Source organism: Loxodonta africana, chromosome 3 (assembly GCF_030014295.1).
Source record: "Loxodonta africana isolate mLoxAfr1 chromosome 3, mLoxAfr1.hap2, whole genome shotgun sequence".
Taxonomy (NCBI): Eukaryota; Metazoa; Chordata; class Mammalia; order Proboscidea; family Elephantidae; genus Loxodonta; species Loxodonta africana.
In genome coordinates, this window is record NC_087344.1 from 78,474,236 (window position 1) to 78,490,694 (window position 16,459).

The window sequence follows — 16,459 nt, forward strand, 5'->3', positions numbered from 1 at the left end:
AAGAAAGGAGAAGGAAAATTAGCTTTAAAGTAATGCAATTTTTCTAAAATGGATTTTTAAGGTCATCATTACTTCCAAGATCTAGGTGAGAATAAAAAGTCAATGTAAAATACAGAAAGAAACTGTTAAAGAACACACTAAACCAAGATGTCTTCAAATGAGTTGGGTCAGATGACCCTACTGCAGTAATTCTCAAACTACAGACTAAAGAGCAAAGCGAGTCTCAGGACGGCCCAAGTCATGCACAAGATATTCTTTTACAAGTGTCATTTGCAGCCTAAAGGTGCCCATACGACTCCCTTACAGCACAAAGAATTCCTTTACTTCTTTCCCTCAGGCCTATTTCATCAAAAACTCTCCCTACTTGTTTCTTTTTTATTTTGAAATAATTTTTAGAGTTATAGAAGACTTGCAAAGATTCTACAGTTCCTGTATGCCCTTCACCCAGCTTCCCCTAATGTTAACATTTTACATACTCATAACCATAGTTCAATTATCAAAACCAAGAAATTGATATTGGTACAATACTGTGAACTAAACTACAGACTTTTCTCTAATTTCACCAGTTCTTCCACTAATGTCCATCCTCTGTTCCCAGATTCAATCCAGGATCCCACATAGCATTCTAGTTGTCATGTCTCCTTGGTCTCCTCTCATCTGTGACTATTTCTCAGTCTTTACTTGTCTTTAATGACCTGGACACTTTTGAAGAGCACTCATTAGGTTATTTTGTAGACTATCCCTCAAGTCGGGTTTGTCTGATGCTTTCTTAGAGTTAAAATGAGGTTATGGATATGCCCTTCTCAGTGCATCAATCCGGGGGTGAGTTGGGGTAGGGGAATGTGATGTCAATATGTATTATTACTGGTGATGTTACCCTTGGTCCCTTGGTTAAGGTGTTATCCACCAGGTTTCTCCACTGTAAAGCTACTATTTTTCCTTTTTTAATTGGTAAACATTTGGGAGGAGATACTATGAACTATGCAAATGTCTTGTTTCTCAACCTTTAACTCACTAATTTTAGCCTTCTTCAGGTGATCTGTCCGCAGCAATTATAACTGTGGTCTTCTAATAGTGATTTTCTATTCCCCTCATTCTTCTACATTTCTTAGTTGGAATTCTTCTGTAAGGATGACTTATTTTTTCTCCGCATTTATTTATTTCATTTTTATCAATATGAATCAGTGGATATTTATTTTATTCTTTGACTTAAAATCCAATATATCCAATATATGCCTGGTGGTGAAGTGGTTAAAGCACTCAGCTGCTCACCTGCTCACCGGAAGTTCAGCGGTTAGAACCCACCAGCTGCTCTGCAGGAGAAAGATGTGGCAGTCTGCTTCTGTAAAGATTTACAGCCTTGGAAACCCTATGGGGTTTTGACTTGACAGCAGTGGGTTTAGCTTTTGGTTTTATCCTTATTTATTTTCTGGCTCAACTTGCTCTAAATTTGGCCATTGAGAATGCTGTCCAATTGGCCCCTATATCTGACACTCCCCTTTTTTATACCACGGCCTTAATTTTTGGCACAAGATGTTCCAGGCTCATCTTTTATTTACCCAGCCCCAACCCTGGAATCAACTACTTTTTCAAGAAGTTCTTATTCCTTTTACTGATAAGGACATTCAGAAAACAAGATCTGAGCACTGGCTGTGCTCATTGCTAGTGGGTGTCATTGTTTCTAGACCATCTCAGTGGATAGAGCTAGGAAATATATGTATGTATACTAAAGCATGCATATATACATATTGGGCAAATAAGCTGCAAAAGACCTCTTTAAAGTTTTAAAAAGCAAGTATGTCACTTTTATGAGATAGGTGTGCCTGACACAAGCCACGGTCTTTTCAATTGCCTCATTTCCACTAAAAGCTGGACAATAAAAAAGGAAGGCCAAAGAAAAATTGATGCATTCCAGTTGTGGTGTTGGTGAAGAATATTGAATGTATCTTGGAGTGTTAGAAGAATAAACAAATCCATTTTGGAAGAAATACAACCAGAATGCTCCTTAGAAGTTAGGATGGCCAGGCATCGGCTTGCTAACTATGGACATGTCATCAGGAAAGACCAAACCATAGAAAAGGACATCATGTTTGGTAAAATAGAACATTAGCAAAAATGAGGAAAATCCTCAGTGAGACAGACTGACACAGTAGCTACCACAATGGTCTCAAACATACCAATAATCCTAAAGATGGTGGAGAACCAAGCAACATTTCCTTCTGTTATACACGTGATCACCATGAGGTGGAGCCAACTGGACAGCAAGTAACAATAACAACAAATTTATTTCGTATCTGTCTATCCGTAAAAAATATAGTAAAATAAACATGAACTAATACTGATACCTCTGACTCCAATACAGCACTATAGGGTTACTTCCAGCATTCTCCTTTGCTCATTACAGTAACTTCTTCCTCAGACAGTTAGAAACCTGGCTCTTATTATCCGTATTTACTTGTTTGTTCTTTCTTAGTACACATGTAAGATAGTTTAAGAATTGTTAACTCTTACTTTAGTGGGAAACTAATTTGTCATGTAGAGGACAATGTCTGTGTATAGAGTACTTTCTGTCTTTAGCCTTACAGTATTCAGTCAAAGCACTTTCTTCAAAGTAGTTTACTTAGCCCAGCTCCTTTCTTCCCCATCCCTTCAGTAAGGTTATGGTGTACATTTGTAATGCGGTTAGACTCATTTATCACAGTCTGTATTGCATCTTGGGTCCCATTGTTTTTAATTTTCCTACAGTAAAATTTATACTTTATGGCATACAGATCTACGGTTTTTGAAAAACACACAGTTTTGTATCCACCAGCACAGCACTTCTTTGGGGAAAAATCCCACAGAAGGGATGTGCCATTCTCAGTGAATCTAATTGGGGGGTTAGAAGTGCATGATGTCATTGTCTTATTAGTGGCGATGTTAATCCCTGGCAAAGGCGATTAAGGTGGTTAGAGTTTCTTCACGTAAAGTTCCTATACTTTCCTCTGTAATTAATAAATACCGGAGGGAGATACAGAACAGTTCCATCATCCCCAAAATTCCTTCATGCTTCTCCTTTGTAGTCAATCCCTAACTCCAACCCCAAACACTGGCAAACACTAACACTTTCCCACCCCTATAGTTTTGCCTTTTCTAAAATGTTATATAAATAGAATAATAAAAGATGAAACTTTTGGGGACTGGATTCTTTCACCCAGCAAAATAGATTTAGGATTCATCCATGGTGTGTAAATCAATACTCTTTCCTTTTTATCCTGAGTAGCATGCCATTGTATGGGTGTACCACAGTTTGTTTATCTACCACCTGCTGAAGATTATTTGAGTTGTTTCCAGTTTGTGCAATATATATACATACATATAAAACCCATTGCCATTGAGTCGATACTGACTTACAGCTACCCTATAGGACAGAGTAGAACTACCCCATAGGGTTTCCAAGGAGAGGCTAATGGATTCAAACTGTTGACCTTTTGGTTAGCAACCAAGCTCTTAACCACTGCACCACCAGGGCTCACAATTATATATAAAGTTGCTATAAACATTCATGAGTAGGTTTTTGAGTGAGCATAAGTTTTAAATTCACTTCAGTAAATACTGAGTCCCTGAGTGGTGCAAATGGTTAACACACTCAGCTGCTAATCAAAACACTGGTGGTTCGAGTCCATCCAGAGGCACCTCAGAAGAAAACCCTACAGAGCACAGTTCTACTCCGACACACAAGGGGTTGCCATGAGTCAGAGTTGGCTCGATAGCAACTGAGGTGGTGGTGACAGTGGTGGGTAAATACCAAGGAGTGGGACTGTTGGGTCATATGATAAGTATATGTTTAACTTTATAAAAAACTGCCAAACTAATTTCCAAAGTGTCTGTACTATATTGCATTCCCACCAGGAATGTAAAAGAGTTTCAGTTGCTCTGTAACCTTGTCAGCATTTGGTATTGTCAGTTTTTGTTTATTTGTTTCATTTTGTTTTTAGTTATTCTCGTAGGTATGTGGAAACCCTGGTGGCGCAGTGGTTAAGCGCTACAGCTGCTAACCAAGAGGTTGGCAGTTCAAATCCGCCAGGCGCTCCTTGGAAACTCTATGGGGCAGTTCTACTCTGTCCTATAGGGTCGCTATGAGTCGGAATCGACTCGATGGCAGTGGGTTTGGTTGGTGGGTTTGGTAGGTATGTAGGAATAGTTCAATGTGGTTTTAATTTTCATTTCTCTAATTACTAATGATGTTGAGTATCTTTTCATCTCTTCATATGCTTATTTGCCATCATATATCTTCTTAGGCAAAATGTCTGTCCAGATCTTTTACCAATTTGCCAATTTTTTTTAATTGGGTTGTTTACTTTCTAGTTGAGTTTTAAGAGTTCTTTATCTATATATTCTAAATACAAGTCCTTTATCACATACGTAACTTACAAATGTTTCCTCCTAGTCTATGGCTCGTCTTCTCATTCTCTTCACATTGTCTTTCACAGAAGAAAATTTTAATTTTTATAAAATTCAATTTATTACTTTTTATTTAATGAGTTGACCTTTTAATGTATCTAAAAACTCTTTGTCAAACCAAAGATTTTCTCCCAAGTTTTCTTCCAGACATTTTGTAGTCTTATATTTTATATTTAAATCTATGATCCATCTTTTAGTTAATTTTTGTATAAGGTGTGAAGTATATGTCAAGGTTTATTTATCTGTTTTTTGTTTGTTTGTTTTGTTTTTGCATATGGACATCCAATTGTTCCAATACCATTCATTGAAAAGACCATCTTTTCATCTTTTCTTCATTGAATTGTCTTTACACCCTTGTCAAAAATTATTTGACTATATTTGTGTGAGTCTGTCTCCTGGCTCTCAATTCTGATTTATGCATCTATCTATGCATTAATCTATTCATCTATCACTTCACAAATACAACACTGTCTTGATTATTGTAACTTTATAGCAAGTCTTGACATACAGAGTAGTGTGCAGACGAATCCTCATATTTTGTTCTTAGATTTGTTTTGGCAATTCTAGTTCCTTTTTCTTTCCATATCAATTTAAGAATCCATTTGCTGATACCTACAAAGAAACTTGCTAGAATTTTCATTCGGACTGCAATAAATCTGCAAATCAAATTTGGAAAAGTTGATACCTTAGCAATATGGTGTCTTCCAATCCATGAGCACAGTATATCTCTCCATTTATTTTATTTTTCTTTGGTTTCTTTCATCAGGATTTTCCAGTTTTCAGCAACCATGTCCTACACATATTTTGTTAGATTTATACCTAAGTATTTCATTTCCCTTTTTGTGTGTGTGCTCTGATAAACGATATTGTTTTCTAAAGTTCCGAATGTTCATTGCTGATATGTAGAAGTACAATTGACTTTGTATCTTGCAACTTTGCTAAACTAACTTATTAGGCCTAGTAGTTTTGTAGAATCTTTGGATTTTTCTACGTAAGCAATCATGTTACATGTGAATAAACACTGTTTTATTTCTACTCTAGTATTTATGGCTTTTATTTCTTTTTCTTGCCTTATGGTACTCTCTAGGGCTTTCCAGTGTGGTGTTAAATAACAGTGGTGAGAGAGAACATCCTTACTGTCTTCTTGATCTTAGGGGGAAAGCATTTAGTCTCTCACCACTAAGTATATTGTTGTTGTTGTTGTTAGGTGCCATAGAGTTGATTCCAACTCTTAGCGACCCTGTATACGATAAAACAAAACACTGCCCAGTCCTGTGCCATCCTCACAATCGTTGTCATGCTTGAGCCCACTGTTGCAGCCACTTGACAGTCTTCCTCTTTTTCACTAACCCTGTACATTACCAAGAATGATGTCCTTCTCCAGGGACTGATCCTTCCTGATAACATGCCCAAAGTATGTGAGACAAAGTCTCACCATCCTTGCTTCTAATGAGCATTCTGGCTGTACTTCTTCTAAGACAGATTTGTTCATTTTCCTGGCAGCCCATGGTATGTTCAATATTCTTCTCCAACACCATTATTCAAAGGCATCAGTTCTTCTTTGGTCTTCTTTATTCATTGTCCAGCTTTCACATGCATATGAGGCGATTGGTTTTTTGTAAATGCCCTTTATGAGGTTTAGGAAATTCTTTTCTATTCCCAGTTTTCTGAGAGTTTTAGTCAAGTGCGTTTTCTGAATCTATTGAAATGATCCTAAAATTCTACTTCCTTAGTCTGTTAATATGGTGGATTACATTGATTAATTTTCAAAAGCTGAATCAGCCTTTCATTGCTGGGATGAATACCACTTGGTTGTGATATAATGTATGCAAGCAAGCAGAAAGAAGGAAATACCAAAAATAATAGCAAAAATCAATGAATTAAAAATAGAGAAAAATCAATAAAATTCATCCAAACCTGGTTCTTTAAAAAGATCAGTAAAATTAATAAACTTCTAGCCAGACCAACCAAAAAAATAAGTATATACACACACAAAAAATCTGTGTGCGTGTGTGTATATATGCATACTGTTGTTCCTGTTAGTTGCCATTTAATCCACTCTGACTCATGGTGACCTTATATATCACAGAATGAAACATTGCCCAGTCCTGTGAGATCTTCATGACTGATTATATGTTTGAGTCCATTGTTATAGCTATTGAGTCAGTCTATCTCACTGATAATTTCCCTCCTTTACACTGACCCAGCACATGTCCTTTTCTCGTGCTTGGTTTTTGTGACGACGTATCCAAAGTAAGGGAGCCGAAGTCTTGCTATCCTCACTTCAAAGGAACATTGTGGTTTTCTTTCTTCTAAGACTGATCTGATCATTCTTTTAGCAGTCCACAGTATATTCTTCACCAACACTACAATTTGAATGCACCAATTCTTCTTGTCTTCCTTGTTCATTGTCGAGCATAGTTTGTGTGTATTATACTGTTAAATTCAATTTATTAATATTTTGTTGAGGATTTTTGCATCTATAATCAAAAGGCGTATTGCTCTGTAGTTTTCTTTTCTTGTAATGCCTTGTCTGGTTTGGGTATTAGGGAAATGCTGACTTCATAAAATAAGATAGGAAGTATTCCCTCCTCTTCTGCTTTCTTGAAAATATTGCATAGAATTCGTGTTATTTCTTCCTTAAATGTTTGGAAGAATCTGCCACTGGACCCATCTTGGCCTGGAATTTTCTTTCTTTCTTCTTTTCTTTTTGAAGGTTTTTAACTACAAATTCAATTTCCCCAACAGATACAGGACTATTCAGTGTATTCATTTCTTCTTGGATGAGTTTTGATAGTTTGTGTCCTACAAAGAATTGATCCAGACTAACTTGTCAAATTTATGGGCACAGAGTTGTTTATATTACACATTTATTATAATTTTGTCTGTGGAGTCAATAGCGATGGCCTCTTTCATTCCTGGTATTAGTAATGTGTGTCTTTTTTTTCCTTGTTCATTCTGGCTAGAGGTTTATTAATTTTATTGATCTTTTCAAAGAACCTGCTTTGGATGGATTTGATTAATTTTTCTCTATTGTTTCTCAGTTTCCAAAGCATTGATTTTTGCTATTATCTTTGTTATTTCCTTCCTTCTGCTTGCTTTGGATTTAATTTGTTCTTTCTCTAATTTTTTTTTTTTAAGTGTGGTTGCTTACATTACTGGTTTCAGAACTTCTTTTCTAATATAAGCATTTAATGCTATGAATATTCCTCTAAGCACTGCTTGAACTGTATCTTGTAAATTTTGATTTGTTATATTTTACTTCTCATTCAGTTCAAAATATTTTTTAATTCCCTTAAGACTTCTTTGATACGTTGGTTATTTAGGTGTGCTTTATGGGGGTTTGCCAGATATCTCTTTGTTATTGACTGCTAGTTTAATTCCGTGATCTTCTAAGAATATTTTTTTCTAAGAATATTTTTAATAAGAATATTGTTATTGATTGCTAGTTTAATTCCTCAATCTTCTAAGAATATTTTTTTTTGGTTTCTAAGAATATACTTTCTATGATTTCTTTTCTTTTAAAATTCTTTTATGGCACCAAATACAGTCTTTTTTGGCAAGTGTTATATGTATACTTGAGAAGGATGTTTTATTGGGTGGAGTGTCCTATAAATGTCAGTTAGGTCAAGCTGGTTGATACTGTTGTTCAGGTACTCTATATCCTTATTTTTTGTTTTTATATGTCCTAGCAGGAAACCCTGGTGGCGCAGTGGTTAAGTGCTACGGCTGCTAACCAAAGGGTAGGCAGTTCGAATCTGCCAGGCGCTCTTTGGAAACCCTATGGGGCAGTTCTACTCTGTCCTATAGGGTTGCTGTGAGTTGGAACCGACTCAACGGCACTGGGTTTGGTTTGGGTTTATGTTCTGGCAATTACTGAGAAAACAATGTCATAGCCTCAACTGTGATGGTGAAGCTGTCTGTTTCACTTCTAAATTATACCAGTTTTTGCATTATGTATTTTGAAGTTCTGTTATTAGGTACACACATTTAGGATTGTAATGTCTTCTTGGAGAATTGAGCCCTTTATAATTATTTAATGTCCCTCTTCCTGTCTGATAATAGCTGTTGTTCTGAAGTCTATTTTGTCTGATATTAATATAGCAACTCCAGTTTTATTTTGGTTAGTGTTTGCATTGGTCTTGTTAGGTGCCACAGAGCCAATTCTGACTCATAGCAACACTATGTTCAACAGAACAAAACACTGCCTGGTCCTGCACTGTTTTCACAATCATTGTTATGCTTAAGCCTGCTGTTGCAGCCACTGTGTCAATCCACCTCATTGAGGGTCTTCCTCTTTTTCACCTGACCCTCTGTTTTACTAAGCATGATGTCCTTTTTCAGAGACTGGTCCCTCCTGACAACATATCCAAAGTACCTGAGACAAAGTTTTGCCATCCTCTCTTCTAAGGAACATTCTGATGCATACTTTTCCTGACTTTAAACCACAAAGTATTCCCTTGTTCTGTTCAAACAACTGCCTCTTGGTCTATGTACAGGTTCCCCATGAGCAAAATTTAGTGTTCTGGAATTCCCATTCTTTGCAATATTATCCATAATTTGTTATGATCCACAGAATTGAATGTCTTTGCATAGTCAGTAAAACACGGACAAACATCTTTCTGGTATTCTCTCTTTCAGCCAAGGTCCATCTTACATCAGCAATGATATCCCTTGTTCCATAAAGAAAAAAAAAATTTTTTTTTTCTTTATATCCTCTTCTAAATCTGGCTTGAATTTCTGGCAGTTATCTGTCAATGTACTACTGCAACTGCTTTTGAATGATCTTCAGCAAATTTTACTTGTGTGTAATATTAATGATATTGTTCGATAATTTCTATATTCCATTGGATCACCTTTCTTTGGAATGAGCACAAATATGGATCTCTCCCAGTCAGTTGGCCAGGTAGCTGTCTTCCAAATGTCTTGGCATAGACAAGTGAGCACCTCCAGTCCTGCATCTATTTGTTGAAACATCTCAATTGGTATTCCGTCGATTCTTGGAGACCTTTTGTTCCCTAATGCCTTCAGTGCAGCTTGGACTTCTTCCTCCAATACCATCTGCTCTTCATCATATGCTACTTCCTGAAGTAGTTGAACATCAACCAATTCTTTTTGGTACAGTGACTCTCTGTATTCCTCCCATCTTCTTTTATGCTTCCTGTGTCATTCAGTGGAAACCCTGGTGGTGGTGTGGTTAAGTGCTATGGCTGCTAACCAAAAGATTGGCAGTTCAAATCCACCAGGCACTCCTTGGACACTCTATGGGGCAGTTCTACTCTGTCCTATAGGGTTGCTATGAGTCGGAATTGATGCAATGGCAATGGGTGTTTTTTTGTTTGTTTTTTTTTTTGGTTTGTTGTCATTCAACATTTTCCCCTTAGAATTCTCCAGCATTGCAACTCAAGGCTTGAATTTTTTCTTCAATTCTTTCAGCTTGAGAAATGCTGAGAGTGTTCTTCCCTTTTGGTTTTCTAATTCCGGGTATTTACACATATCATTATAATACTTTATTTTACCTTCTGTAGCTGCCCTTTTGAAATCTTCTGTTCCAGCTCTTTTCCTTCATCATTTCTTAAGTTTGCTTAAGCTACTTGGCATTTAAGAACAAGTTTCAGAGTCTCTTCTGACAACCATTTTGGTCATCTCTTTCTTTCCTGTCTTTTTAACAATCTTTCGCTTTCTTCGTGTATGATGTCCTTGATGTCATTCCACAGCTTATCTAGTCTTCTGTCATTAGTGTTTAATGCATCAAATTTATTCTTGAGATGGTCTCCAAATTCAGGTGGAATATACTCAAGGTCATATTTTGGCTCTCATGGACTTGCTCTAATTTTCTTCAGCTTCAACTTGAACTTGCACATGAGTGGTTGATGGTCAGTTCTGCAGTAGGTCCCTGTTTGCATTGCATATTTTTTTCTCCTCTTTACTTTAACAAATTTAATTTTAACCTGAAGAGCCCTGGTGGTACAGTGTTTAAACACTCAGTTGTTAGCTGAAGGGTCAGCAGTTTGAACTCACCAGCTGGCCCACGGGAGAAAAGCGTGGCAGTCTGCTTTCATAAAGATTACAGCCTTGGAAATCCTATGCGGCAGTTCTACTTTGTCCTATAGGGTCACTATGAGTCAGAATCGACTAGATGGCATCAGGCTTTGCTTGGTTTAATTTTAACTTATCTGTATTTATGTTTAAAGTAAGTTTCTTATAGATCGTGTATATATAGTTTATGAGCGCTTTTCTTACCCAATCTGGCAATCTCCATTTTAACTGTTGAGCTTGGATCATTCACAATTGAATTGAAATACACTTATCTTCCTAGCTCTTTTACCTAATGCATCTGTTCTTTCTTTCTCCCCCCCCCCCCCCACCTCCTCTGCCTTCTCTGTTAGCCTGGCAGTGAGGGTGATGGGGAATGTGCTCTGTTATTCTGATTAAGCCTCAGTTTTAGTCAAACACTATATCACTGAGTCTCAGAGCTGTGGAATTCTCAGTGATCCTGCCTCTCCCCAGGGTTACTCCTGGATTCAGAATGTATTCCTGCCCTTCCACCAGAGGTAAAGGTTTTTCTCCTGTTGCCTTACTCCAGATGCAATGTGATTTTACCAGTGTCCTATGAGTGATGGCGTGTGTTCCCTTACATACACACACACACACACACACCCCACAAGTTAAGGTTCCTGTTCCATAAGGTAAATAGAGGAGGAGGATTCAGGTGGAGTTGGAATTTCTTCCCCCGCCCCCCTGCCCCTACAGTAGCTTCTGTTCACCTTCTCCAGTTCCGCCCTATAAAGACGACTTTCTCTAGATTCTCCCAATTGTTCTATGAGCTCATGGTAGGCTTTATGAAGAAAAGCCTGCAAAAGGATGTGGGCTGCCTCTTATATTTGCGGCCTCTAGAGGCTTTATCTTCTTTTGTGAGTGTGCACTCAGCCACACTCCATCTGTTCACCAACTACCCTAGCTTCACCTATTCACCAACTAATCTATGGGTATCTGGCTGTTTCTTGCCCAGGTAAGTCAGTGTTCCTGTCTCATCTCTCTCTGAAGATACCTGTCTCTTCCTATCTGGGTATTTTGGTTGCCCAGCAACCTCAGTACTACAATGGGTTCAAGAAAAGCTGTGAATGTGATGTTTGTCCCAATTTTGTTTTCTTTCTCAGTTTGGAAGTAATGCTGTTTTTCAGCTCTCTAAATTTTTAGAAATCAAAACCCTACTTATTTTGATGACATACTTAAGTCAATAGCAAGCAGGAAAAATAATGGCAGGTGGTCAGGGTAATCACTGTCCTCTTGGAAACTTCCCTAAGGGGCTTTAGGAACGGCAGATATCACATAAATACCTGTAGCCATTGTTTTTGAGAAATGTAAAGACCAAAGAAAACCCCATAGGAGTTAATTAAAAGACAAATGATGTCCCTGTTTTTCAAAAAGTGAAAGGCAGAACCTGTATAAATATGGCTCCAAAACCCATTCCCGTCAAGTTGATTCTGACTCGTACCAACCCTATAGTACAGAGTAGAACTGCCCCATAGGGTTTCCGAGTAGCAGTTGGTGGATTCGAACTGCAGCCGAGCTCTTAACTACTGCACAACCAGGGCTCCAACCTATGGATCAGCCAGCTATACTCCAATGCAATTACCTAGCTGAAAGCACCTACCAGCCTGCAATTGCCTGGTGATGAATATGATGCTACGTGGTAAGCACCATGGATAGCTAAGAAGAAAATAACTAGAGGATTCCTAGTCCATCTCAGTCAATTTCAGAAATTTTCATAGATGTCACTCTTTAGTGAGAAATATGACAGGTGACCAATTTTTCAAAATTAGGCCAATGACAAAAGTATCATGCATTTAATTATTTAATATATTTTCCCCAAATATAAATCTTGCCATTAACCATTAACTCCTCCATATATCATCATTAATAATAATGATGATGAAACAACTGCCATTTAATGGTCACTTACTACAAGCCAGAGACTATGTTGAGTTTATTACAAACATTTTCTCATTTCATCCTCACAACTACCCAATGAGAGAACGAGGTTCAGAGGGATTAAGAAACGTGTCCAATGCACAGAGTTAGTATGTGCTAGAACCAGAAATCAATCCCAGGTCAGATTCCAAAGCCTTTACTTTTAACTTCTGAGCTAGGCTGCCCCCAAAATGTGTCAATTAAGATTTTGTGTGGCCCATTGAGTATGGCCCTTTTGTCATTTACTATGCTAGAAAAAAGGTCCACGCTTGCATAAGAACACAAAAGCGTCAGCAACGCCTTACTGGCTGAGACCAATTGTCTAACCAGAATGATATTCAGTTCCAGAATTAGAACAAGGAGCCATTTGTTGGGTGAACATGACAAATGACCTTTATGAGGTTGGTTTGTAAAGGGGGCATAACTGTCCTCCCTCTCCCTTTCTTTCCTTCCTTCCCCTCTCTCTATATGTGTGTATACACACACACACACCAAATATCCCTTTCTTCCCTATAAAACTACATTATAACTCTGTCATCTAGTAATTTATTTATAGTCTTCTTGAATTTTTTTTTTTTGCCACAATTAACTCTTAAGATTAAAGGGTTCCATAAGATATCTACCATCTCTAATGAGGAGGCGTAATATGACACTTATTCTAAGGTTATCTTAGACATCTGCTGTATAGCAACGAGCACAGAAATGAATTAAAAAGACAGTAAAGCAAACAGCCACTACTACAGCAAGAAGAGGCAAGCCACACTCAGGCATATTTTACCTAACATAAACAAGCCTGTATAAAATAAGATAGCAGATTAAATAGGAAAGACAGTAACGAGCAACATCAATCACCAGCAAAGAGGAAGAGTGCTCCAAAGAGCAAAGAGAAGTCGTCATCTGGGGAAATTCAGCTCAAGGGTGAATTGCCCTGTGTAACCCCAGAGACCCTGCCGGCATCTCTGAATTATAGCACAAAATATAACTGGTGCTGTTTTCAAAATAATAAAAACTAGACCTTTTACAAGTCAAGATACACACAGAAAATGAATCTATTCAGATGATATGCTGGGGGAAATGGCCAGAGGCAACTGATGGAGAGTCTGTCACCCCAGTCTCCACCCCACTTTCCATGAAAGCTAGAGCTGGGGGATCATATAGTTCAGCACACCTGTAACCCACACAGTACATCAGTGAACTGCTGCCCATTGGGTGGAAAGCTCTGCAATAACTGGTGTTCACAATGATGATCTTGTGTCCACAAGAAGTTCAATTATATTTATCCACTCTACTTAAGAAGGTGGGAAAATATAATGCGTCAGAGTAATATTTTCTTCAAAAGTGGTTAAATGTTAAAACATTTTGATGCTTAAAAGGTAAGTTTCAGTTATTAGAAAAATTAACTCTTAGAACACTTTATTCCTTGAGGATGAATCAATATAAGGTGTGGCTATTTTGCCTCTTATTGGGCTTAAAGGGGTGTTTCTATGAAATAGTCCTATTATTTCAAGATATTATTTTAAAATCTGAGTTAACCTTATCAATGCCCATTGTTGGCTTAGAGTATTAGATTGAGTGACCATAGACTCCAATGCCAGGACACTCCTGGAGGTGAAGGTGATGCTATTAATGATTACACAGTAATAATAGACATAAGCCAGGACCATTCTAGCAAACCAAAATATATGGTCACCCTAGTATTAGATCATTACCCACTTGGTCTTGACCATTTGAGAACAAAGAAACCTAAGTTTATCTTGTTCTTTAAAAGTGCAGTGCAATGAATTACTTAATGTGGCCCTTCTAGCCATGGTCTTTGTGACTCACACACGATGATTGAGTGGGACTATGCAAATAAAGTATACAGAATCCTAAGGAAGGGATTGGTCAGTTTTGTCATCCTGCTAGCTTTAAAATGACCCATCCCAGAGGCAGGAAGGGAGGATCTCACCACGAAGAAAGAAGAGCCAGGAGTGGAGCGCATCCTTTGGACCCAGTATCCCTGTGCTGAGAAGATCCTGGAACCAGGAGACTTAGAGAACAAGCTGTAACACTGAAGACGGCAAGAAGCAGTGGCAGAGAAACAGTGGAAAGCTCAGTGCCTTTGGGCAGGAGGCTTGCTGGCTGAGTAGTGTGCCTCTGAGCACTTGGTGGAGCTGGGTTTGCTGACCCATAGGCACTAGAGCTGAGCACCTTCAGGCCAAGGCATACTGGCCAGAGTAGGGTACCTTTGGACTAAAGGAGCTTTGTAATACTTGCCTGCAGGCGCAACTGAAAAAGAGACTGTCCTGATCAAAGAACTGTATCCTGAGCATTTCTGAACCATTCATGTAACCTGTTATTTCCCTAATAAAACCTGTAACTGTAAGTATGGTCTGTGAGTTCTGTGTGGCCACTGCAAGAAATTATCGAACCCAGCAGAGAAGTAAAGAGTGCTGCAGGAGGAACGGTTGGTGTTAGAATTGGTAAAAAAGTTGGAGGATAGAGGCATGTCTGACCTCCGCCTCATAGAATCAGCCTTGGGCTGTTGATCTTGATCCTCCTCCCCCCTTGTGAAGTTAGACAAGGAAATCAGATACCACTGCCATGCCATTTTCACAAAAAGTAAAGATAAAATAGCGCATACATATAGCAAGAAACTAAAAACTGAAATATATAGAACAGAAATTAAAAGTGGGCCTCATCACAACCCCTAGAACATCGCTTCCCAGAGATAACCTCCATTAACAGCCTGCATCTCAGTCCTCTTCCATGTGGGGAGGACAGAATCTCCAAACACTATTACTCAAGGTCAGGAAAATGGATACATAAAAAAAAAAAAAAACCTGCTGCCATCAAGTCGATTCCAACTCATAGCGACCCTAGAACTACCTCACAGGGTTTCCAAGGAGTGCCTGGTGGACTTGAACTGCCGACCTTTTGGTTAGCAGCCATAGCTCTTAACGACTACACCACCAGGGTTTCCAGAAATGGACACTGGGGGGTCAAAAATAACGAATGTCTATACCACACATAGATTTTGCAAGGGGCCTACCCCTATCCTGAACTCCTCAGTGATGGAGACCTAAACCATTGTTGGTTCATGGTGGTCACATGACTCCTTTAGAGCCAATAAGATACAAAGAAACTTTTGCTCAGGCTTCTAGGAAAGATAACATAGCTCATTCTCACATGCATTAAAATTGAGAGGATCTATGCCCTTGACCTGTGCTGCCAAAATGGTAGTCACTAGCCACATGCAGCTATTGAGCGCTTGAAATATGACTATTACAAACTACGATGTGATATAAATATAAAGGACGTGCTGAATGTCAAAGACTTAATATGAAAAAAAGAATATAGAATATCTCATTCATAATTTTTCATATTGAGTACATGTTGAAGAGATGGAATTTTGGATATACTGGGTTAAATATAGGGTGAAACATTGGGTCACTATGAGTTGGAATCAACTTGATGGCAGTGGGTTTGCTTTTTTTGAGTTGGGTTAAAGAAAATATTTTATTAAAATTAAATTCACCTGTTTCTTTTTGGATTCCCTAGGTGATGCAAATGTATAACACACTTGGCTGCTAACCAAAATGTTGGGAGGTTAGAGGTTCAAGTCTACCCAGAGGTACCTTGAAAGAAAGGCCTGGTGATCTACTTCTGAAAAATCAGTCATCGAAAACCCTTTGGAGCACAGTTTTACTGACACACGTGGGGTTGCCATGAACTAGAGTCAACTTTATGGCAACTGGTACTAGTGTCATTTTACTTTTTAATATGGCTAGTAGAAAATTTTAGGAAAAAAGGTCTGGCAAACTATTACCAAAAACCAAGAAAACCCTGTGAATCACAACAGTCCAACTGATCATGGGGATGGCACAGAACTAGAAAGCATTTCATTCCACTGTGCATGAGGTCACCATGAGTCAGGGGCCAACTCAATGGCAGCTAAAAACAACTAGAAAATTAAAATTGTGCCTGTGGCTTACATTATATCTCTATTCTACAGTATCTAGAACATCTGAACCCCTGATAGTGCCCGGGGGTCCCTGGTAAA

General features: G+C 38.3%; 1 pseudogene; it reads right to left on the reverse strand.

Moving 5' to 3' along the window:
• LOC111752067 (tigger transposable element-derived protein 1-like) overlaps window positions 1-16,459 on the reverse strand; it is a 557,455-nt pseudogene that overhangs the window by 414,497 nt on the left and 126,499 nt on the right.